Below are 23507 nucleotides of genomic sequence, written 5' to 3'. Positions count from 1 at the left end.
AGGAAAGAAAATGCCAGAGATGTTTGTTCCTTGCTCTGTCTATATCCAGGTGAATTCCGTGAGGCGGGCTGCAGAGTGAGAGCCGAGGCACGCGTGGACCCAGCCATGTGTTCTAAGGTGTGGAAGGTTGACTTAAATCCAGGCGACAGTAATGGGATCCGGAACTAGGAAAAGTTATGGCCCATACATCTTCAATTGCAATTACAGGTAAGGAAACAATATGCAAAAATTCTGACCTGCTCAAGGTTAAACTCCCAGTGGGCATCTGAGCCAGCCAAGCATGCTGGTGTCCTGACATCCAGGACGAGGTGAAAATGAGCTTTTCTGAATACAAGGGGGGCCGGTAGGAATACACACTTCCAATTCTTTTGTTCTCACAGAAGGAAGTTTGCAAAGCTGTGGTGGAGGACTCTCTGAAGAAGGGCAAACAGTCCCCAAGGGGGAGGAGCTGCTTGCTGCAGGAGCGCTGTCGCCAGCAATTATTAATTCACTCCTGCTGGATCTGTCCTGGAGGCCTCCCGTGCACAAGAACGTGAGGAGTGTTGGCAGCAGGCTGGAGAAGTCCTGCTCCATCTCAAGGGAGGAAGGTGAGACTTCTCACAAGGTTGCTCCCCGACCCCACCCTCACTACCTCTCTTAGAAGAAAGGGCCTGTGCTTTCTTTGTTGCCTGAGTTCAGGCTGCCCAGGATGCGGTGTTCCAGGGATGGTGGCAGATCTTGGAGAAGGGACGGACGGAAGCTAGGCCAGAAGACTGGAACTTAACGCAAATCAAGCCTGAGGTTGGCTCAAGGAGGGCTTAGCCCCCCTCTGTGTCCCCTTCCCCGCAACAAAGCTTGATACAGACACCTTGGGAAGAAGGAAAAAGACCCCTGGGAAAGCATCCTTCATGCTAAGTTGCCCAGGAGGGTTGTGTGTACATGGGGAGGGCAAGGAGGCCTTCCCTTTGGAACCATTTCTTGTTAAAATGGTCCACAAGTCGAAATGCCTTTGGGGCAGAGGGGATTAGCAGGAAGAAAAGCTGGTTCAGGAAACAGAACTGGGTTAATGGCTGCATTAGGTTTAGGCACAAGCCAAGCAATTCTTCTGGGGTCTAGAGGTCTCCGGAACTTTTTATTTGGAAGAGTCAGGGCACTTCAGGGTTTCGTGCACCACGGTGCAGACTGTGCACTGAGTGGCCCCAGGGGCCATTGTTCTCCTTTATGTCGGTTGTTCAATTAGGGGTAACCTGGGGTAAAGTTTTGCGCTGTAGAGACACCCTCCGTTCTTCCCTCCACATCCCTGTTTTCTTGTCTGGCAAATCATGCTCTTGAAAGTGCTAAAGTAGCTCTTCCCGTAGCTTTAGAACTTTCTCTTCTTGCCCCCTCTCAACCCATCATACCTGCTTTGATTTCCTTAGCATAACTGACCTGCACAGAGATAACTGGTTTGTCAAACTGGTAAGGAAAACAGAGTGACACAATCAGAGAGCCTGATGGGACCTGGGAAACCATGTAGGCCAGTGATTACAAACTCAACCCAGGAGTTTGATTTATTTTTTAAATTCAAACATGAAGTCTGTTCAGTGGGGTGGTATTTTCTATTTCTCCCCAACTCCAGGATTCCATGCTATTTCACAGTTACCCACTTAAGTCCGTCAATTTACTTGTCTGCCTCAAGGTGGGTACATCACGGATTGATGGAGCCCCACTTAATACCCTCACTTAAAAAATTGATAAACTGAGGCTCAGTTGGTCCTAATTGCCATATTTTCTTAATGTCTTTCTTAATGTCTTTTCTCATCAAGGAATATTGGATTTTTTTTTGTTGTTGTTTGTTTGCTTGTTAAGAAAGGAGTTGTAAGGGAAAGACTGAGGAGTGAATCTCAGGTGAGGAGCTATTGCCCATGGTCTCATTGGTTGTTTGCTGGCTGGACTGTCTGAACCGTCTCTTCCTGGTTTCCTCAATTCCCGAATTCCTGAATTCAGGCTGTTGGGCTACCTAGCCTCAGAGAGTCTATCTACTTCATCCTTTGATTTTTCTCCTCACAGAAGGTGGGAGGTTCTCCTGGCAAAGGTTAATGGTTGGACTCTCTGAGGAGCCCACATTTCAGCAGAGTTTATGCAGCATCAATAACTTGATCAAAACACACAGGAATCATTTGCTTAGTTGTCTGTCGGTTAATATCCGAGAAAGCAACGGGACTGCTGTGTGATCTTTCTAATTTAAAGAAAGTGGCCTGAAAATCAGATCGATGGTTTAGTAGGCTTCTCAGCATTGGCTGCTTTCTACATGTAATGCCATGTTTCATGGAAAGGTGATTTGTTCTGAAGTCTGTGTTGTTTCTGTATAGTAAGGATTACAGCTGGCCTCTGTCTCTGATCACTGGAGGTACTTCCTATTCTGTAGGGATTTCTCAAGTGATAGTTTTTGTTATTTGTTGTGGGCCCTCCAGATCACACCTGATAGCTCATGGTAATGAAGTAATGTAGTAATGAGGAAACAGTGGACTACGATATCTTTTATACCAATGAGAGAACTGAAGATACAGGCTGCCCAGGCCAGAAAGACAACACGTCACTAGAAAATTGGGGCTTTGATCAGGAGAGGAAGAAACTGGTGACTGTGTTCTCTCACATGGAACCCAACTGCAGTCACATGATTCAAGTCAACACATCTGTGTAACAAAACCCAGACCAAAAAAAAAAAAAAAAACTCTACGCATTAAAGCTTAAATGAGTTTCCCTGCTGAGCAGTATTCTTGCATGCATGCATTGCTATACACTGATACATATAGAAAGTAATGCATCCCTAAGGACAATAGATGCTTCACAGTGGGACTCTGTGGACTTTGCATATGTCTCTTCATTCGGTGGTTTTAAATATTATCTTTTTGTTATAATAAGCAAAATGTTTTCCTGAGTTCTATGAATTATTCTAGCAAATTATTGAAACTGAAAGGAGGGTGAGGAGTTTGTAGCCAGCTGGCTAGAACTGAGAGTAGTCTGGGGACCCCCCAAATTGCATCTGGTATCTAAACATGGACAGTTCTGTAGAGGATCTTAACCTGAAAAGTCTGGTCCAATTCTTGGTAGTAAGAATAAGAAAAGATAATGGACAAGAGGCCACCTGTGTATAAAGCCCAAGAAGCCTCTACAGATGTGCCTTCCATGTGTACTGTACACATTTTCCAGTAAATCCATGGGTACTTCTCTCTGTTCTCTCCATCCCCTTCTGGGCTGAAACAATCAATTCTGGAAGTCTACAGAGTCTTTGGAGATACCACTTATAGTTTTATTAGTGGCTCTCAGAGTGAGCAAAATATTGATCCATAGTGTAGACTCTGGAGCAGATGGCATAGGTTCAAATCTTGGCATCACCATTAACCATCCTTGGGACTCTGAGCGAGGAAAATTACTTAGGCTCTGTGTTTGTTTTCTGATCTGGAAAATGGCGATAATGACAATTCTTGCCTCATTTGTTAAATGAGTAATTACACACAAAACACTTAGAAGTTGCCCAGAGCATGGGGAGATCGCCATCAATTATTATGATTATTATTCTCTATTGAGCTTTACCAGTCGAGGCAGTAATATGTTCTCTAAAGTGCTTGGGCTTTGGAGAGGGATGAATCTGGGTTCCAAGGCCTGCCTCTGTCTCTGCCTGGCTGCCCAGCTTCTAGCAAGATGCTTGATTCTAAATGCCCAAATTTCTCACCAATGTAGCAGAGCTACTGATATTTGTAGCATTTTTCTTAAACATATTAAATGATGTCATTTTAAGCTTTTGGTCCATGATAGATGCTCCATGAATGGTAGCTGTGGCCACCAGCTCTCCTGGCAGGTGTTTGCAACTTTTCAACAGTGCCTGAGATCAGAGGAGGGATGACATCTTGCAAGGTAAGAAAAGAAACTCAGTAATGGTATAGGTGAGCAGGTGTTTTGAGTTTCCAGTCCTGAAAGGAGACATCAAGTTTGGGTGAGGTTGCTTAGGAAGATGTCTGGTACCTCTTTGGTGGATGTTCCCATGGAACAGGAGGGGCAGTACTGGAAGCTCAGGGTTTATCACCAGGAAGATAAAACCCATTGCAATTCTCTGTAATGGCGTTGTTATTCATATGCCACGCTGTTTATTTATTGAATAGGTATTTGACAGAAGTATACTCAGTAGAGCACATCAGCAGGGATGGTGTTTTACCAGCAAATAAATTAGAACCACAGAGTTAGTGAAAGCGTAACTAAGTACATGGCATAAATATGTCATTTGGCTGCTATGAATTTATTCATGTATAGGAATCCTTAATGCATCTCTATCAAATCTTTAAGTGAAATGTTCTCTTTCTATCAGGCTTGTATTTTAATTACAAACAGCTATAATATTCATGCATTGTGTAGGAGCTCTGAAGTCCAGCTAGAGATTTCAGAGCTAGCCCAGCATGGTTGAGCCCTTGGTGGCATGGCTGACCCCTCCTCTCCTTCCTTCTGTAGCCTAACCTCTTTCTCCTCCAGCTGCAGATGAAGATCGGAATAAGGCAGTGGGGGACAGAGCAGGGTTGTGAAGCAGGGGAGGAGAACACACTAAGGCTTAGGCAAGGCAAAGGCAGGGAAGGAGGTGCTGGGATCATCTAAGCCTGCCTCCATCCCTCTGCATGTCCAAAGCAAACATTTCCAGAGTGCTCTTGACTGGCACTTCAATTCCCCATTCCCCGCTGAGAAGGAGCTCTTTCTGAGGCTTGCATTAGAAAGGACAATCACCCCTCCCACTGCCCTTTGCCTATTTTTCCCCTTGTGAAGAAGAAAGGAGGAAAATGGAGTCTAAGAAAGCAAAGAAAGAGGCTGTCACCGGCCCATTCCTCAAGCATCAATCATTGGTGGGGGGTGAGGAGGTGAGTCCTAGAGTCAGGATGGATGCAGCAAGGTCCCAAGCTGCTTGTTGAAATGCTGAAAAGTTTCCATGTCTATTCAAATATTATTAATGTGATGGGAAAGAACTATTTCCCAAGCTTCCTTATAAATAATTTGTACCCCGAACACAGCTTTCCATGCTGTGTTCTCCCTTGCCTTCCTTAACCCCTCAAGTACCACACACATCTTTAATTGTGTATTGTCGATGGTAACCTAGGATTATTATTCTGATCATATTGGAGGTTCACAAATGCCCAGATGTCAGAAATTCCTATGCTGAATACAGCATCTCTGATGTAAGTGTTCATAGCACTCGTCTCAAAGGTTCCAGGGTAGAAGATACTGACTCCAGACTCTCAGCATTCATGCCTCCCTGCTTTTCATTTCCAAACGAACTTGAGGGCTACCTAAGAAAGACATCTGCTTCAATCATTTTTCCATTACCCAAACTCCTTTCTTTTGTGTGTAAGAAATAGTAAGAAAGCAAAATATCTTTTAGCAGTTGCTGGCTTTTGCCTGGAACTCAAGGCCCAGTGGGTGATGGGAAGCAGAGAGTTGAGGAACAGACATCCTTTGTCACCTTGTAGATATCAGGTCAGCTTGTTCTGACCTTCTACACTGGCTCAGAGTTCTTTTCCCAGCAGATGACTGTACCTGTTTTAGTTTTTGACACTGGGAATGGCAAATATGCTTTTTTTCATATTTTGTTTTGGCTGCAATGTGCTATTTACGTGATATTTAGAAAGTCTTTTGAGCCATTGAATGGAAAAGCTTTAGAGTGGAGTTTGACTTTGTAAGTTATCTCATTCACCTCATCATCTTCTTGAGGGAACCCTTAAGTAAGAACTTCCCTTAGTGGTGCAAAATGAGTTATGTTCAATCAAGAACTGACAAGTGCCCAGGAGGTTGCTGTAAATGGCACCATTGGTGAGTATTTACCCGTGACCTTATTATACTCCATGCTTTTATTTCTCTAGTCAGTATATCTATCTGTAGCAACCCCTGGGGACATCCCTGGTGGTTATTGGGATGTGCATGTGTAGAGGAAAAATGGAAGGTACAAAGTGTGATTTCTAAAAGAGAAAAAGAAAGAGAAAGGTAAAATTTTTTAATGGTTCCTGTTTTGGCATGGGAAAACCAAGGGCTGAATGAAATGTCTTTCTATGACATTTGATGGAGTAAAGCATGGACTTTGGGCTTCCTATTAGGATCTGGTGACTTCTTGTTAGCCCGAGGTGCTAGTGAAGAGAACATTAGGATGCTCTGTAGTTTCCATTTCAGTTTCCCTGTATGTCACGGATTGGTTGGAATCTACTGTTAGGTGGTAGTGAGAAGTGGATTTAGCACTGTGGAAAAGCTTTTATTGAGGAACAAGGAGTCCTGTGGTTGGTACACTAACGAAGGTGTCTTGCCTGTCTTTGAAATGAAGGAAGAGTCGATTGTTGTACCTTAGTATGGGGAAAGATTATGCAGATGGGAGCTGGAGAATGATCCCCTTTCTAATGTATCTGAGGCCTGTAGAGGTGAGAGATGGCTCTGATGATGCATTGTCCCAGGCAAACCGTGAAGATGGAAATATAAGGGAAGGCGTGGTAGATGCCTGGTTAAAGCACAGAGTCTTTTTCTTCTTTTTCTCTTCTAAAATACTTAACTGGCTGTAGTAATCATTTTCCTTGTTGATGTAACTATATATCTGGCAAGAAGTAACTTAAGGAATGGTTTATTTTTGCTTATAGTTTGAGGGTACAATCCATCATGGTGGTAAAGGCACGGTGACAAGCTCATGAAGCAACTGGTCAGTTTGCATCTGCAATTCAGGTTCATGGGATGGTACCCCCTGTAGGGTAGGTTGCACCACTTCCATTAATCTAATCTAGAAACTCCCTAATAGATGTGCACAGGGACAGGGGTGTGTGCAGATGCACATGGAATGACAACCTCAGGTGTCATTCCTCCGAAGATGTCTACTTGTTTTTTTTGAGACAGGGTCTCTCACTGGCCTGGAGATTGCTGAGTAGACGAGACTGTCGGGCCAGTGAGCTCCAGAAATTTGCCAGTCTTTTTCTCCCCAGTTCTGGGATTACAAATGCACACTACCATAACTGCCTTCTCTTTCTGTGGGTTCAGTGGCCTGAACTTATGTCTGAGAGGCAAATGTTTTGCCAACTGTGCTATGTCCCCATCCTGCTCTTGTCAGGAGCCATCCCTGGTGGTGAACAGGTCCCAGCAGAGGATGTAAGAGTTGGCAGGGGAAGGAGGTGAGCCAGGCCATGGTGGTGGTGAGAATCTTGCAGCCTGACTGACTAGCAGCCAGAGTGCTTCTTTGTTTATACAGAATTTAGTAAGCTGGTATAGACTCATGTTGGTCCAAAACATAGGTCATATCATTTTTGTTTTTGGACATGTGTTTCATTTCCTCTTGTTCATATTTTTGGTTGTGAGCCTTTAACAGCTGAGCCATCAGAGAGCAAGATCCATTCTAGCCCATTCCCGTCATGCTCCGCATCAACCCAAGACTGGATGGAACCACCGAGAACCAAACAGCCACCACCCGCCTCGCTCAAGCTGAACACGGCAACTGTTCTACAAGGGGAGATGGCACAGAGTCTGATGGGAACAGCAAAAGTCATAAAGCAAGAAGCACTCTGGCTGCTAGTCAGTCAGGCTGCAAGATTCTCACCACCATCATGGCCCGGCTTACCTCCTCCCCTCGCAACTCCTTACATCCTCTGCTGGGACCTGTCCACCACCAGGGACCGCTCCTGGCATCTGGCACCCAACGTGGGGTCCTGGTCTCTGGGAACTCACCTCCCGACTTGGGGCGGGCCCAGTTAGGGCCGCAGGAGGCCCCAGTCTCAGACCTTCCCAGGAGCCCCGGAGTGACGAGCATTCAGCACCCTACTCTTAATTTTTTGAGGGATTTCCATATTGTTTTCTACCATGGCTTTGAGGGAAAGAGCGCTGGAAAGAGCAGTCCATCCACTCTAAACTCTTTGTCCTTGAACCTTGCTGTCCCTAGGTACAACTTCCCTAGAGTTCTCTCTATCCTGGGTGTTAAAGAGGAGGGCCGACACATTTAAGGCATTTCAATAGGGCTTCTGTGGTGTAAGCACGCGTGTGGGTAGTTGTGTTGAGTGACAGCTGAAGGCTGGGAGAGAAGGTTGCCTTCCCATGCAGAGTATCAGTGGGGTTATGGAGTTCCTTTTCTGGTAGTAGGGCAGTAGTACCAACAGCGTTGTTTACAAATTGCCATAGCTCCAATTCTAGTGTAAATCATTGAGCTCTGGATGGGTTTCTCTTATCACGAGATTGACCCAATGACCTCAGAGGACATTGTGACATGGGCATGGAGTTATGGAGTGAGACTTGGACAAAATTTGTGGAGGTTGGCCCTGTGGATGGGAGTCTGGGTGTGTGTGTGTGTGTATGTGTGTGTGTGTGTGTGTGTGTGTGTGTGTGTGTGTGTGTGCGCGCGTGCACGCACATGTCAGTGGATGGATGCAAGACACAGAAAGAGCACACTGAGCCCAAGCCTTTCCCAACTTGCGACACTAAGCTTCCTAAATCATCATGGAAAAGCCACGGGAAATCTGTCAGGAGAGCAGGGTGCAGATTGCCAAGAGAGGACACAAAGCTCCATTTTCTTTCCACAATACCTGTAATGAACTGGAAGGGCTGGGTGGAGCTGAAAAGCAGATTTCCTGCCTTCACTAAAGTTCCTTTTCAGCCTCGTTTGCCACAGTTTTACAATGTGTTAGAATTTACATTCACATGTTTGTTAACCATTCTTCAGTGCACTGAAAGGTTGTTATATGTCTGACCTCAACCTTTGCCATACGGTGTCGCAAACTGTGGAACTGCAGACAGTGGGAGGGGTGGAAGGCAGAGGTGGTGGGTGGGGGCAGGCCTCAGTGGGACACATAGGAATTCTGTCTTGATTCTTGGGAGGTCGCTCCCACAAAGTCCATTGAAAGGCAGAAAAAGCCTTGTGTGTTCGGCTGCTAAGTTCTGGGTCATGATTGGTGCTAATTTTCACTAGCAATGTTAGGGGAATTTGTGGGTCACTTGCTGCAGATGTTAGACATATAATTTGACATTTTTTCAGGACAAGAAACGGCCACTATCTGAGCTCTCAAAGGATAGGAACTGTGACTAGCTTGGCTCAGGACAGCACCTACTGAATTCTAGGGCAATACAAAATTTCTAAAACAAGGAAAGGGAGTGTCTCAAGGCAGCTGCCAATTCTGCCTGTTTTGAGGTAGAATGGCAGAAGAGTTAGAAGGATTAGTTTCTTAAAGGTTAATCAGACTTACTTGTCCTTATATAGGACAAATTTTGAAAATGAAATATTTCCCTGAGTATGAACTACTCATGAGGAAAGACAGAATTAGTTGTTTGACTGTTTGAGGCCTGGGATGAAGTGCTTCTGGATGAATCTTAGTCTTATTGGTTCATTAGAGGGACAGCTGGGGGAGGTACAGGCTAATGCCAATGTGGGTGCCCTATCAATGATGTACCCAAGAGAGCCATAAATTCTTGGGCCATTATATACATTTCTCTCCTCCCCAGATCTGTCTCTTCCTGTACAGGGACACAATCAAACTGTCACACCAGATTGTATCTTCTTCCCAAGGTCTCCCACGAGAGACAGACACAGACCCAGCATAGCATTTCATTATCTTGTCTTTCTCACTGATATTTATTGTCTTGGGCCTCCTTATGTGTAGGGCAGTTTCCACCTATTCATTAGTGCTGAGGTTTAGACTAATCTGTAACCCGAGAGAGGTCGCTTCCAGTCTCAGTGATTGCAGATCTCTGAGACCTTTGTTCATTCAAGTGCATAATACATGCTAAGTATACGCTAGGTACCAATGTCTGGCAGGGATGGAGGTGGACCAGGAACCCCCAATTTTATACTTGGGTACTATGCCCTGGCTTTCTCTGGTTTGATCAAAGTAGATACCATCTTTATTTCTGGAGCAGAGCATTTCCGATACATTTTGAATGAGAGTATGTCTTCCCCTGTTTTCTTCAGGAGGTGCTCATTAATCATCTAACAGCAAATCCATGTTGTATGCCTACAGCATGCAAGGCCTCATGGTTGTGGAAGCATCTGACTCTGTTATCTGTGGTCCATAAAGAGATGAGACATCTACCACCTGACCTCTGATAACTGACAGTTTTCAAAAGAAGCTCCCTAGATGACAGTGGAGCTCAGGGGCCAGGATGTTCTCACATTTCAGTTCCATAAATACATAAGTTAATCCAAACTCCGTTCTCCTTCCATCTTTCCTCAACATGCTCACTCACTCTGGCTTGGCTGCAGTGAACACAACTGTCATGGCCTCCGATCTGGAATCCATCTTCTTGTGTGGAATGCTCATTAGCTCCCAGCAGGAGCATGGCCTGTGGCTATTTTTTCTTTCTTTCTTTTCTGTATTTTTTTCCCCTCTGCAAACCTCTTTTTTTCCTTAATTGATCAATTTTCCTGTTCAGAAACAGACATAATCAGATATATTGCTTGGTAGCCTTTTTGAGAAGGCATTGGCTCTGTCTGCTTTAGACATGCATTAGATTGGACACCCTGAGGGGTGCTTTCCTTTTCAAGAAAAATTAAATGACTAAGTAAGAGGGTGCTAAAACACACTTGCGTTACTGCTTGGCATTTAATTGAGAAACTTGCTAATGTGTCCTTTGAACCCCCCCCCCCCCCCCCCCCCCCCCCGCCCTGCTTTCCCCTTCCCCGAGGAACTGCTGATGCTTTGCTTTAATGGCAGCATAAAAATCTCAGTGTGACTCCGGGTGGCAAGGCTTTGGGCTCTCAGAATGCAAATTGTGGTGTTCACTGCATTCATTGGTCTAGTGATCCCAACAGCATCACATCCAAGTAACTGACTCTTAAAGAAAGTTTCTCATTTGGAAGGTTTCTCGGCTCTGAGGATCTCAAAGTATCCTTTTGGCTGCTGGTATTCACAGCTCCGGTGCTTCATGAGGCTGATCTGTAAGGAAACTCAGCTGCAGGTGACAAACAGCTGGAAACTTCTCTCTCTGGATAGAGATTCCTAGTAGTGGGAGTCAACAGGCTTAGGAGCAAGGCAGACCCTGTCCTGAATCTACCCACTGTCCCCAGCTTCATGGTTCAAGCCTCAATTTTTGCACTTATAAAATGTAAGTAGTAGGCATAGTTCTCAGTTCATAACTCTTTTTTTTTGGTGTGTGTGGTGGGGAGAGGAAACCCTCTGCTTGTGGTGTTCTTCAGAGATCATCCATCTTTCTTTTGAGCCAGGGCCTCTCCTTGGTCTAAAATACACGAAGCAGGCTAGGCTGGAGCCACAGGAATCCTTTGTACTCTTTACCACTGAGATGTCTGTCTGGCCACCCAGCTTTTTCCCCCCCTGGATTTAAAAATTATAATTAAGAAAATTATATACAATTTATTAATTTTTATATAATGTTTTTGAGTGTGGGCTTGCATGCATGTATGTATGCTTGTATATGACAGGTACCCGAAGAAGCCAGAAGAGAGCATTGAATTCCCTAGAACTGGAGTTACAGATGGTTGTGAGCCCATCATGAAGGTGCTGGGAGGAGAACCCTGGTCCTCTGGAAGAGCAACAAGTGCTCTTAGCCTCTGAGCTGTCTTCCAGCTCCTTAATTATAATTTTGCTTAAATATTTTCTTTGACAATTTCATATATATATGTATGTATGAATATATATATTCATACACACACACACACACACACACACACACACACACACACACACACACACATATATATATCCTGGTTACTCTTACCTGCCCCCGTCTATCTACCCTCCACCTCTATCCCCACTTCTCCCCTTCCCTACAAGTTCTTTGCAACACTCCTGTCTTTTTGTTATGTTGTGTGAACCACTGAGTTTAACCAGAATCATCTGTGTGACATGGGTTTAGAACTGTCCATTGCAGCCTTGTGGGCTCCTCTGTGGACAATAAGTACTTTTCTCTAAGAATCCACTAGGTTTTTGTTTTTTAGACATGAGTTCTGGGAGAGCATGTTACCAACTGAGCTACCTCTTAAGCCCCTACCGCAGTTTATAATTAATTTGAACAAATATATAGCTTCCGAAAATTTCTGACAACTGGACTTTCTATGTGCTATAAAGCTGCTTTATGTTGTCCGTGTTTTCCAGCCAACGAGCAAGACTTTTCACCCCTGCTTGCGTCCTCCAGTGTCAAAGTCCTGGAGAGCAGACCTTCCCTCTGCTACCACCCGTCCACCCAAATCTAGCACAATGCCCTTGGACCCATCTGAATCTTGGCCACCTGCTAACTTCAGGTACCTCTAAGGTATCCCTCGCTCCTGTCCCCGTGGCTCAATCAGGTCCCCTGCTTCTCTTTCTGTCCTTTCATGAAGCTCCTGCAATAATTTTGTTGTTTTCGGGTGACACTGGGGCATGGAATTCCTTCCTGTTGCTGGGGTACCATTGTCTTGGCCCATCGTCCATTTCTTTCCTGGAAGCCTTGTGCCTCCCTGGGCTCGGCTTGTCAATAGGCATATGATGCCCTCTCTGGGGCCCAGCAGCATCCATTGTATCACCCCACCCTGTGTCTGCCTTCTCTCTAACTACAAGTAATTTTTCCAGTCTCCAGGGAAACCTGTGCTCTTAGATTCCACGCAAACATTTAACCTCTGCCCAAGGTCCTTTTGAGTTTTATAAGAACACCAAATTTTTGGAATAGAATGCCGGAACCTCTCCTCTATTCTTTTCTCTACTGTCTGCCTGTTTCATCTGCCCCCCTAATGTGATGAGTATTGACTGGTCCAGCTGCTTGAATTGGGAGTGGTGACTAAGTGAAAAAAAAAAAAAAGAAAAAAGCAAACTACCCAGTGCAAAACAGAAAATCAATGAATAATTCCAAATATTATCCTGTCACACAGGGATAATAACATCCTCCCTCAAGCATTGTTGAGGAGTTCAGACTGAATGTGAAATGCTTGTAGGGAGATGCCCAAAGAATAGGTAGGAAGGGACCCATGCTGTCTCTGTCCCCTGTGGTTCTCAGGGCCCCTCCAGCTCAGCCGCTTCCTCCTTTTGTTTGCCTCTGCCGCTGTTCTTTGCTACTCATTTGTTTAGGTCAGATGCCAGGGAATCACCCTGAAGCATTCTCTTTTACCTCCTTAAAAAAAAAAAATCATTTCTCCAAGTTTGTCTTCTCCCTCCCACTCCCACTGCTTTCATGCATGTTACACACACACACACACACACACACACACACACACACACACACACACACACACACACACACACACACACTTAGCCTCCCATGACCTGATAAGAATGAAATGCCATCCTGAGAGCATAGCCTATGAGGCCCTGAGTCTCTCTCTGGTTGACTTCAGTTCTTCCTGGAAGCCTTCTGGTTAGTCTCCCTTCTACCTCCCTTGTATCCATTGCTACTGCAAAACTGTGTCTCCTTTCATAGATCCTCATGTTGACTATTGACATATCCACTTTCTATATAACTTTTCTTCCCTGTAGGGCACTGGGAGGTGTGGCCTCAAAGCTCCTCACCTTAGCTTTCTCTTCCTTCTGTTCTTTGTTTCCTCTGCCTTCTCTCACAGCAGAAATAACCTTGTCATCTTTCTTCATGCTTTCCTTTTCCCTTTGTCCTCTCAGTACACAGGGATGCCTGGAAAACACAGGTGAACTTAGAATTTCAGATAGTGAACAAACTTTGAAGTATAACCACGCCCTGAATACTGCACGAGGACATACTTATGCTAGAACACTTATTCAGTCTATCTGAGGCTCAAATTTACCTGGAAGTTCTGTTTTTTGTTTTTTTTTTAAACCCCGGCAATCCTACCCCTGCTTAGGTTTGTCTTCTCTTTTCTCCTGTGAGTGCTTTCGTTTAGCTTGAAAGTCTGCTCTAACCACTTCTGGTACAAAACTTGAACAGATAGGAATCTTTCCCCTGACTCTATTCTCCTCCAAGCCAGTACATACTCTACATACTCATACATTCCAACTCCCTTCATTCACTAGATTTTATAACATGACTTCCAGTTTGACAACCCAGTTTCCTTTAGACACATCACAAGTATTCCCCAAATTCCATCTCCAGCAGTCTTCCTATCCAGTTAGGCTTTTCATTAGTGTCCTGCAGACATTTCCCTCAGTGTTCTGTATTCCCCAACGTCCAACAGTTAACTTTAATCACCCTCTTGCAATTTGCTCCTCTCTTTGCTCTAACTGCTTTAATTTAAAAGCATCTTCATAGACCTTGTTGCTCAGGCAAGAGCCTACAGAACCACGTTCAACTCCTCCCCTCCTCCCAGATCCCCAGGGTTGCTGGTAATGGGTTTTATGGTACCTGCTTGGAATGGACATTTCTTGAGGCTGTCTTCTTTATCTCACCATCACCGTATTAGATTAGGCTTCTTATCACTCTGCTCTTGGATTAGTACCATCATTGGGTCAAAGGCGATGCTTCATTTTCTGTGTTTGATATGTATGCCAAACAAGCCTCAGTGATTTTTTTTTTTGCCAAACTACTTTCCTGTCAGAAAGGGATAATATTATTAATTTCAAGTGAGCCTTTGCCAAGACCAAGTCTTGTCTTTAAGAACAACTTTGGCAATGTGTTAGGTAAAAATATCATTTTGTTGTTTTAATTGCATTACTAATAAAGACTTCTTAAAGCTTCCAGAACTTCTGGAAACTCACAGCTGGACTGAAACTTTGTGTTTCAAATCGCTCATTCTAGACCTCTTGACATGCACAATCTGCTCCCCAAATAGCTTCCCAAATGTTGCTTCCCTGTCCCCAGTGAGTAAAAGAGTACAGAAGGAGCATTAGATGGTAATATCCTTGAGATCAGGACCTGTGCCTTCCCCCACCATGTGATCTATCTCTGGCACATAGTAGATGCTCAGTGCACAGAAGGATGATGCATAGGAATGAGTCGAATGGGAATTCGGCTTTGTTGGAGGGAAGACCAAAGGAACACCAAGGGAAGAAATTTTGTCGGGTTGACTGATGGTTTGCCAGAAATATCCAAGGCCCCAAGGTTCCAAACGTGACTGTCTTCTGTGATGCCGCCCACATATAAGTTATGCTAGACAAATAGGTCATTTAGGACGATTAAAAATGCACACATGGTTATATGTGTCAATTTTGCCCAGATTCTATTTTACACAGCTCCCAGCATCCCAAGCCTACAGAGGGCAGCTCTTGGCATCATCCCCGCTGCACCCTCTAGTGGCCATTAGGATATTGCACAACTGTCGAAGAAAGCTTTTCACATTGAAATCTCCAAACACGCCAATCTCATAAAACTACAAAGCACTAACTCTGCTCATCTGCTCTTTCCAGGGCAAGACTCTTACTCCCTGTGTGCCTATTCAAGGTCCCAATCCATCGTGGAGGAGGCTTGACAGCAGCACACCATCTTCTGTCTTAGGGCACAGACACTCGATTGCTTAGCAACTTTCAGCAACATCCTACATTTCACTGGAAGACCTGTGAATTCAATTTTAATAAGGACCCCAAGTTCTGTGGATGGTTTAGAATCTGCATGACAAGACTACCAATCGGCATTATGTTGCATGTCTGTATCAATTGCAAAAGAGGGGTATACACAAAAATTCAAAACGGTGGGATTTAGTTCACAGTTGTGACTTTAGGAAAACAAAGAGCAGTGTATTTGTATTCTGAGTGTGCTCTTACTTTTAGGCTGACTGAATCTCACAGTTCACGCCCATTTTTTCTTTAGGGGAAAAAAGAGCAACAACCCTGAAACACGGAGGGAATCTCCCCCTAAACTCCAAGCATCATTGCAGTACAGCCCATGCACAGCCTGTCAGTCTGATGCCCAAATTGTCATTTTCTTCCCGCTGCTCCCTTCCCTAGAGCCTGGTGGAGTCTCCTTGAGGCAGCCGAAGGAGTGACAGGTAGATGTGTTGCAGAGTTGGGCTGTTTGAGGCAGTCACATGAGGTGTGGAAAATGTGATTTATAGGTAGTTTTTCCCCAGGGGAAAATAGATTTCATTATTTTCCACCTCAGGTAAGGGGTAAACCTCTGGGCTTGACCTTGGAAGGTTGTGCAGCTATAACAGTGTGGCTGAAATGCTGATATAGACTAAAACCTCATTAAATCAATATTGGTTATCCAAAATCATGCTTGATTGGTCGCAACTGCTTTTCCTCAGCTGCCTGATGCCCCACTCGTTCTTGGGTAAGAATGTGAGATGCTATAAAGTGAGTTAAGCTGTTGAGATTTTCTGGTCCTTAGAGTTTTGAATTAATAAGGTTTTATTATTTTGCAAATTGAAGACAGTTCTAAAACACCAGGTCCAATATTGATTATAATCTACTACTGTCACATGTATGTTTATTAATAAAAAATCCTGTCTGTTTCTATAAAAACAGTCATGCATTTTCTCTTCCTATTTATACAGGTGTATACTGCTTATTGGAATAAATAAGCTTATGGGTCCCTAGGCAAATAGGAGTTATGTAAATAAACAGCCAATGGCTAATTATCCATGGCAACAGGCAACTGGGACAGCAGATGGGTGTGCTCCATCATCAATCTTCAAACCTTCTTTTAGCCTGAGCGAGGGCAGGATGGAGGAACTGGGGAAAGGCAGAGGATCCCAAGCGATCCTGGACCATTTCATCCTCCATCTTGTCACCAAACCAATGGTAGGAGAGATTAGTGCCTGTCATTTGGATTTTCAGTGAAGAGTGTCAAAGTGCCTCAGAAGGGATTATGCAGGCAGTCAGATGCCAGGCTTATCCACAAATAAATAAATAGCAGGTGCTAGTTGGTGCAAACTCCTCAACATTCTGATGGTGCTGGAGAGGGTGCAGATTGCCAGGAAGTTGGGCACTTTGGGGTCTACTGGGGCAGTTCTTTATATCCCTTTGTTTATCACTCATCGACTAAAGAGTTGTTAGGGTGAACTTGAGGTGGGCCTTGGATTGAATATCGCTTTCACATCACCTCTTTCTTCTTTCCTTTGCTCTTCTGGTTGAGGGCAGGAAAGCACCCACTGTTTATGTCTTTCACAAGTCCCTTTCCCCTAAATCCTTCTGAATTTTCAGATCCCCTCCCTGGGGAATAATAAATACATCCAGGGGATATTAGGACAAAGATCCCAAGAGTACAGATTTGAGCTGGCTTTAGGGAAGGCTGAGGAATAGCCTTATGGCTTCTTTAGTATTCTGGAGTTGGACTCCTCATCATCAGCCAGCAAACTGGACAGGAAAAGGGAGGCTGCCCATGGTTTGGGGATCATCGTATTTTTCAGCTACTCCCTTTGTTTCAGGGACAGTTCTGTTCCCATGAAATCTAGAATATAGGAAGCAAAGGTAGTCACTTTCCCACTGAAATGCAAATGTTCGGTAACCTCATATGGCATGGGCCACAGCCAATTTTCTGATACACAACCTCCCACAGCTCTTGACTTTACATCCCAGTTAGTATCAAGCAGTGAGGCTCATATTGTCTGTTTTGTGAAGGCTGTTGGCTTGCCCATCTGGATGCGGCCTTAGATATGAGCAGTACAAGCCTGTTTTAAGAAAATCTAATATATGGAAAGAATAATTAAAAAAAAAAAAACCAAGAAATGAGGGCCTAGCCAATCTTTTAACACAAAGTGTCTTTCCACTCCTGGACAGTATAACTTTTCTAATGGTTTTTCAGTGTTCCTCAATTGGCTCACCATACTTTTGTGACTGCCTTCTACAGTCAGAGCAGTACAGAACTCAAGGTTTAAGGTAACCCCAGGGGTGCCTGGGTAGGAAGAGTTGCAAGGAAACAAATGAATAGAAAACTCATAATCCGGGATGGCTGAAATGGAAGGGCAGTTGAGGACACTTAGCAAATTAAAGACATTTCTCTTTTACTCACCCCTTGGCTTCATTTATTTTCCCCAACACATTGTTTTCCCAGGACTGCAATGAAATGAACCTCACTCATGATTTGTCTAGTCATAATTAGAGTCTTCCTTTTTCTCGTTAGACAGTAATGTCAATAATGACTGCAAACATGTTCTCTCCCTTTAAAAAGGCAGGGAGCCGGCATCATTGTATCTGAGAGCTGATGTCAGATTTATTATGCAGAGATGCAAGCGTCACATGCCATATGTGTGCCAAATTTTCACCAAGCCTTTGGAAGGCTTAAATTGTGCATTAAAAAGGGATCTTGCTTTGTTTCTGCTGAAATTTTTTTTTTTGTCCTATTAAATAAAGAGTACAGAAAAGCCAGACCTCTCTGTTTATTGAGACTCCTTTCAGGGCAGGCAAGTAGGAGGAAGACATCCAGAGCAGAGGAGGGCTAATGATGGATGCCAAGGGGAGGGGGCAGGGAGAGTCTGATGAAGATTATGAAGGACAGGGAGGAGGAGTTAAGGGAGAAAAGGTAGAGACAAAGGGCCAGGGCAAGGCTCAGTGTGTGTGTGTGTGTGTGTGTGTGTGTGTGTGTGTGTGTGTGTGTGTGTGTGAAGAGAGTGTGAGTGTGTGTGTAGAGTGTGTGTGAGTGTGTGTGTGAGTGTGTGTGTGCGTGAGTGTGGGAGTGCTCACATGCGTGTGTGTGCATGCTTCCATGTAGCATGCTTGTATAGAGGACACATGAAGGGTTCTTGGAAGGAGCCGATACAACAGAGGAAAAGTGAGGTTGATTGACTTGCTTTGGCTGGTTCTCCTCACCTGGGCTCACACTCAGACATGCTGGAAAGGATAGTTTAAAAATATCCTGACGTTATCACATGTGGTTGAGCAGATTGCTCTTGAGGGAGTATTTTCCTGGGCCCAACTGCTAGGATCCTAGGCATTTTGCACTGCAGAAGAGGTAATTTACTTCACACAGTGAGCACTTGGCTCCCTAGGAGAGGATTTCTTCCTTTCTGCCTCATGACAGAATGGGGTCTGATATTCCCAGCCTTGTTGGTGGGAATTACAAACCCATAAACCAAGGCTGAGAGATAATGAATGGGTTTTGATATTACTTGGGTGAGAAAAAGGCAGCCAATCTTTCCAAGCCAGACCACTCTTGCTTGGCAATTCAAGCACGTTTTTAAGAAAAAAAAAAAAAAAAAAAAAAAAAAAAGATACCTCAAAGCTCGAGATGGGACACACATTTCTTTCAGGTTTGGTGACGGTGGTTATTTAGGCACTTAATTTTCTAGTGTTTACTCCGAAGTGCAAACGTCTCAGTCCCCCCTTTTCCGCCCCCGCGGCGCCCCCCCCTCCTCCCTGCCCCAGGCACAGGGAAAATAGGTTTGGAGTTTGATGAGCTGCCTGCTGCCAGTTGCTCTGTGCTGCATCAAGGTTTCCTCGTAGTGGACTCAACAGTCGCGTTTTTCACCTCCGAAAGAATCGCTATCAGAAAGCAGACAGCGGATAATTGTATTTTGTGAATTGACGGTGAAGCGACTCGGTTTCAGCCAAGGTCCAAAGGCTGATAATGTTCAACCAGGAGAAATGGTTTGTGTGAGAGAATTCATTTTGGGGTGCTCATTTTTACTGCCTGGGATTTCTTTTTATTCTTCTCCAACTTGCAGTCCGAGGTTCAGAATTCTTAACAGCTCTGGCAACCGCGGCTGAGTTAGTGGGAGCACGACACTCCCAGGAACACGATGGGTTCTGGCTATTAGAGGGAATTCTCACCCTTCATCCATCTCCTCAAACCTACCAGGGAAGAAAAGAAAAATATGTGCCCATAAATATCCTCCCAGACAGGCAGCAAATGGGCTGGCACCTTGCCACCTGGCCTTACTGGATAAAGGATAAAGGAATATGGGGCTGATGAGTATCCCCCACCCCAAGCGCAGGCTAGGTTGCTCCTGCTTCTGCCCCAACCAGAATAAAGGCACCTCCTCAGCATTGTGCAGTTACCCATGGGGGCTTATACATGTCCATCTAAAGCCACACGGACTTCCCCAACACTGAACCCACCAGAATGACTCTGCAGTCTTCTGGGACTCTTGTTTTGATTGTGTTCTTTGGAATTTGAGGAAGGTAGAAAGGAGACTCATTTGCCCCTGCCCACCTCCCTGCCCCAGCTCTGGGAAACATGCTTAGGGAGTGTGAGAATGCAAGCAATGCCTGTAAATCTGTTCTTAGCACACATTGGACTCATTCCCACCTCTGTGTGTGCTGTTCAACCCACTGGGAACTCCCTCCTCTCTCCCATTAGCACCCATTTACCTAAATTTTATTCATTCTTCAAGACTCATTAAATCCCATCTGCTTCATGAAGATTTTTCTATCTATGAGCTCTCTCCCTCCCCTGATCTCCTACTGTACCTACAATCTGTGCTGGGATTTAATGTGAGTATAGACCATGTCTCGTGTCTCTTCCATCTTTTTTTTTTTTTGCCTCCTCCTTTTAAGCTTTGTACAATGCTGGTACATAATAATCTTCAGGCAATGTCTGTCATGTTTAGGGGGAGAGTTGAGACTCATTTTTTCTCTCTGCAGCAAGGACCACTGACTCAGAAGGTCATGGTTCAAGCCTTGTGGGCAAGGTTTTCCCAATGGCTTCCTGGGTCTGGAATCTCCTCATAGGGTACTGTGAAGGGTGAGAGATACTTTGCTTGTTCCCAAATCTCTTTTGTTCTCTCTGCTATTATTTTATCAGACCAAGTAAAGACAGAATTACTGTGATGTGAGAAGGATAACTCCCACGCGGGGATAAGTATCACCAATATGAAGCTTGATGATGGTGTGTGTGTGTGTGTGTGTGTGTGTGTGTGTGTGTGTGTGTGTGTAAATAGTTCCTGGGATCAGGTTGTTCTGATGTTTCTTTTCAATCTCCATGGAGACCCCTAAACAAATAGTGAGATTATGATAAAAATCTGAACCTAATGTCAGGAAGATACAGAACAGAAGGAATCCACCTTGCTACTAAGGTTGGTGAAGGTGGGCTGGACATGGAAGGTCTCACAGGGCAGAAAATCATTGAAAAGAGCCTCAGGACTCTGTCAAGGTCCTGATATTTTAGTCTAGCCTTAGTAGGGAAGTGCCACAGAGGTTTGCCCTAATTTTCATGCTCCAGATGTTGGCATGTGTGGATACTTGAAGTACAGATGTTCTCTCCTGGGCTGCGACAGGACAAAAGGATCAGAGCAAGTGCTAGTTTATCATAGGGATGCCATCTTCCAGCTGCTGGGTGGCTGGGTCCCCATGGGCAAGGTGGCTAGTGCTTACAGAGTGAGTCTTGCACCGTTCTCTGACAGAAGGCAAGAGGATATCTACTGGGAAGATTGAACCGGAATTGTGAGTGGTAAGGACAGAAGGCTCAATCCCAGAGGCCCTCTGTCAGAGATGTCTGTTAGAATAAGATCCAAGTAGGCCACCCTTCTCTGGGGTCATCGCCTCACTGCACATCAAGCTCATCAGAGGGACAGCCTGCTGGTGAGTGGCAGGGGCAGGTTGCTAAGCACTATGTACATCATTAATTAAAAGCCAACAAGAATGTGGCTATGGTTCAGATGCTTGCCAGCCCCGGTGTGTTTTAATGCCGCCTCCAGGATTTGCAATGAACCTGTTTGGCTTGGCAATCCTGGTAGCAGTTTGGCTCTGGGAAGCTTTGTTTAAAAATGAACAAATCTGAATTGAAACCAGTGGAGAGGTGATTCACTGTGGTGTGAGCACAGGCTGCCTTCTGTCTTTGGACACTAATTAATGAAAGGCCTGAGAAGAGGAAAATTCAGGGGCTAGCGCTGAGCCACACTACCCGTGTGTCCTGAGCACTGGCCGAAGCTCTGCCAGACCTGGAACATTCTCTGAGTGACATGTCTGAAGAGAATTGCTGCAGGGCTTCTCTCTGTGGTGTATTGGTTTGAGCAATTTGGAGGTTGGTTTGCATCTATCATTCATGTGAAAATATGTATTGAGTATGTTGGATGTGCTAGCCACGTGCTAAGGTCTACAGGTGTACTTGGTGTCCCTCTGGGGTTCACAGCATAATCAGAACCGCAGATCACCGAACAATGGATTGAATGACTGGTGAGGATAGGATCTGGTTTGGTTCTAGAGAATGAACAAAATTAGTCTACAATTTAATCATCCATGCATTCAATCATTCTTTTATTCATTAGGCTTAATGTACATTCATTAAGTGATTTCTAGGTGCCAGGAAAAGTGAGGCATTTTTCCATGAGGAGGTCCCCCCCCCTTTCTGTAGGTGTCAATAGACCCTCAAGGAAATACTGAGACAATGAAGAAATATTCTCTGGATGCTGGGAAGGCACAGAGCCAGCCACCTGTTAGAGCTGACAGTTGGGATGTGCAGGTTTCTCAGGACAGGGGATATATGAAGCGGGTCTTGGAAAGGGAGAATTGTCAGGATGAGAAAACGATGGACAGTGGAAACTGAAGGTGAGGTGGTCCAGGCAGTGGCAGCAGCATAGGGAGAGCCTAGGGAGGTGATAAAGCTGGGCGTGATGCTCACAGAGTCCACGAGGCAGGTGGAAAGAGGCCAGTGCTTTTTCCTTGGGAATCTGTGTATCAATGTTGATTAGTATGCTGCTGAGATGAAATCTAAGAAGCTTTCAAAATTACACATTCTGACTTTGAACTGGAGCAGTAAAAAAAAAAAAAAATAGGCAAGCCAGAGACATTCAAACCTTCCAAATGCAAATTCATTTTTATACTTCAAACTAGAAGCTCAAATTAATGTTGTTTGTTTTTCTAAATCCTCTGCTTGTTATTGAGAACAGCCTCCAAATTTCCCAGAGAGATGATCATAGCAAGAATGCCACAGATATACTTTAAAACATCTGCTTCATCCTTCATTTAGTTCTGAGGATGAAAGCAGTTTGCTTATAGGCCACGATCCAGGGACCCAGGCTGTAGGTCACGGGGCCCACTAATTCTTATTCTGGAGATGGGAGGTGTGTGTGTGTGTGTGTGTGTGTGTGTGTGTGTGGTGTGTTACATACATGTGCACATGTTCATGTTTGTGATGTGTGGGAGGAGGTCAGAGGCTGACAGTCTGATACCAGGAGTCCTTCTCTACTGATATTCACCTGATATTGATTGGTTGATTGACTGGTTGATTGTTTTAACTCTCATTGAACCTGGAGATCACCAATTTGGTCTTGACTGGCCAGCAAGCTCCAGGGATCTGCTTGTTCTGGCCTCCCCGGGGCTGGGATTACAGTTTTCTTAGAAGGGGACTGGGATCTGATCTTAGGTCCTCACACTTATACAGCAAGCACTTTGCCACCTGAGCCATCTCCCCAGCCCCACGGGAGGTGCTTTCACGAGAACTCTTGCCATTCTGGATTTCTAGAAGGTGAATGTTCAGGACAATTTGTATATTTTAACACAGGCTGTTATGGACAAAACCAGCACTACTTCACAAGGGACATTTTAAAACACACACACACACACACACACACACACACACACACACACACACACACGCAGTTTTGCCATTTTGTCAATGTGGAAAAGACCTGCTTGTACTTTCTGGCTATATTAATTTTTAATTTAAATTTAATTAAATTAATTCAAATTAAGAAGGTGACCATTATCAATTTCCTTTCCTATTAGTTCCTTAATGCTCTGGCAAATTGCATTCTAAACTCCTCCTTCTACGAGCTGGATACATATTCATGGGTTTCC

At 44.6% G+C, this 23507-nt stretch overlaps 1 protein-coding gene across 2 annotated transcripts in view; it reads left to right on the top strand.

Moving 5' to 3' along the window:
- Olfm4 (olfactomedin 4) overlaps positions 1-23507 on the top strand; it is a 121832-nt gene that overhangs the window by 4481 nt on the left and 93844 nt on the right. For both annotated transcript variants that reach the window (XM_052732630.1, XM_052732631.1), the window contains 2 exons: positions 50-207; positions 381-587. The gene's annotated coding sequence lies outside the window, so the exon portion shown is untranslated. The remainder of the gene's footprint in view (positions 1-49; positions 208-380; positions 588-23507) is intronic.

The sequence above is a fragment of the Peromyscus californicus genome, unplaced genomic scaffold (assembly GCF_007827085.1).
Source record: "Peromyscus californicus insignis strain IS unplaced genomic scaffold, ASM782708v3 Scaffold_12__1_contigs__length_115047231, whole genome shotgun sequence".
NCBI classification, from domain to species: Eukaryota; Metazoa; Chordata; class Mammalia; order Rodentia; family Cricetidae; genus Peromyscus; species Peromyscus californicus.
Note: the sequence above shows the minus strand (reverse complement) of the source record. Positions and strands in the feature narration are given on the sequence as shown.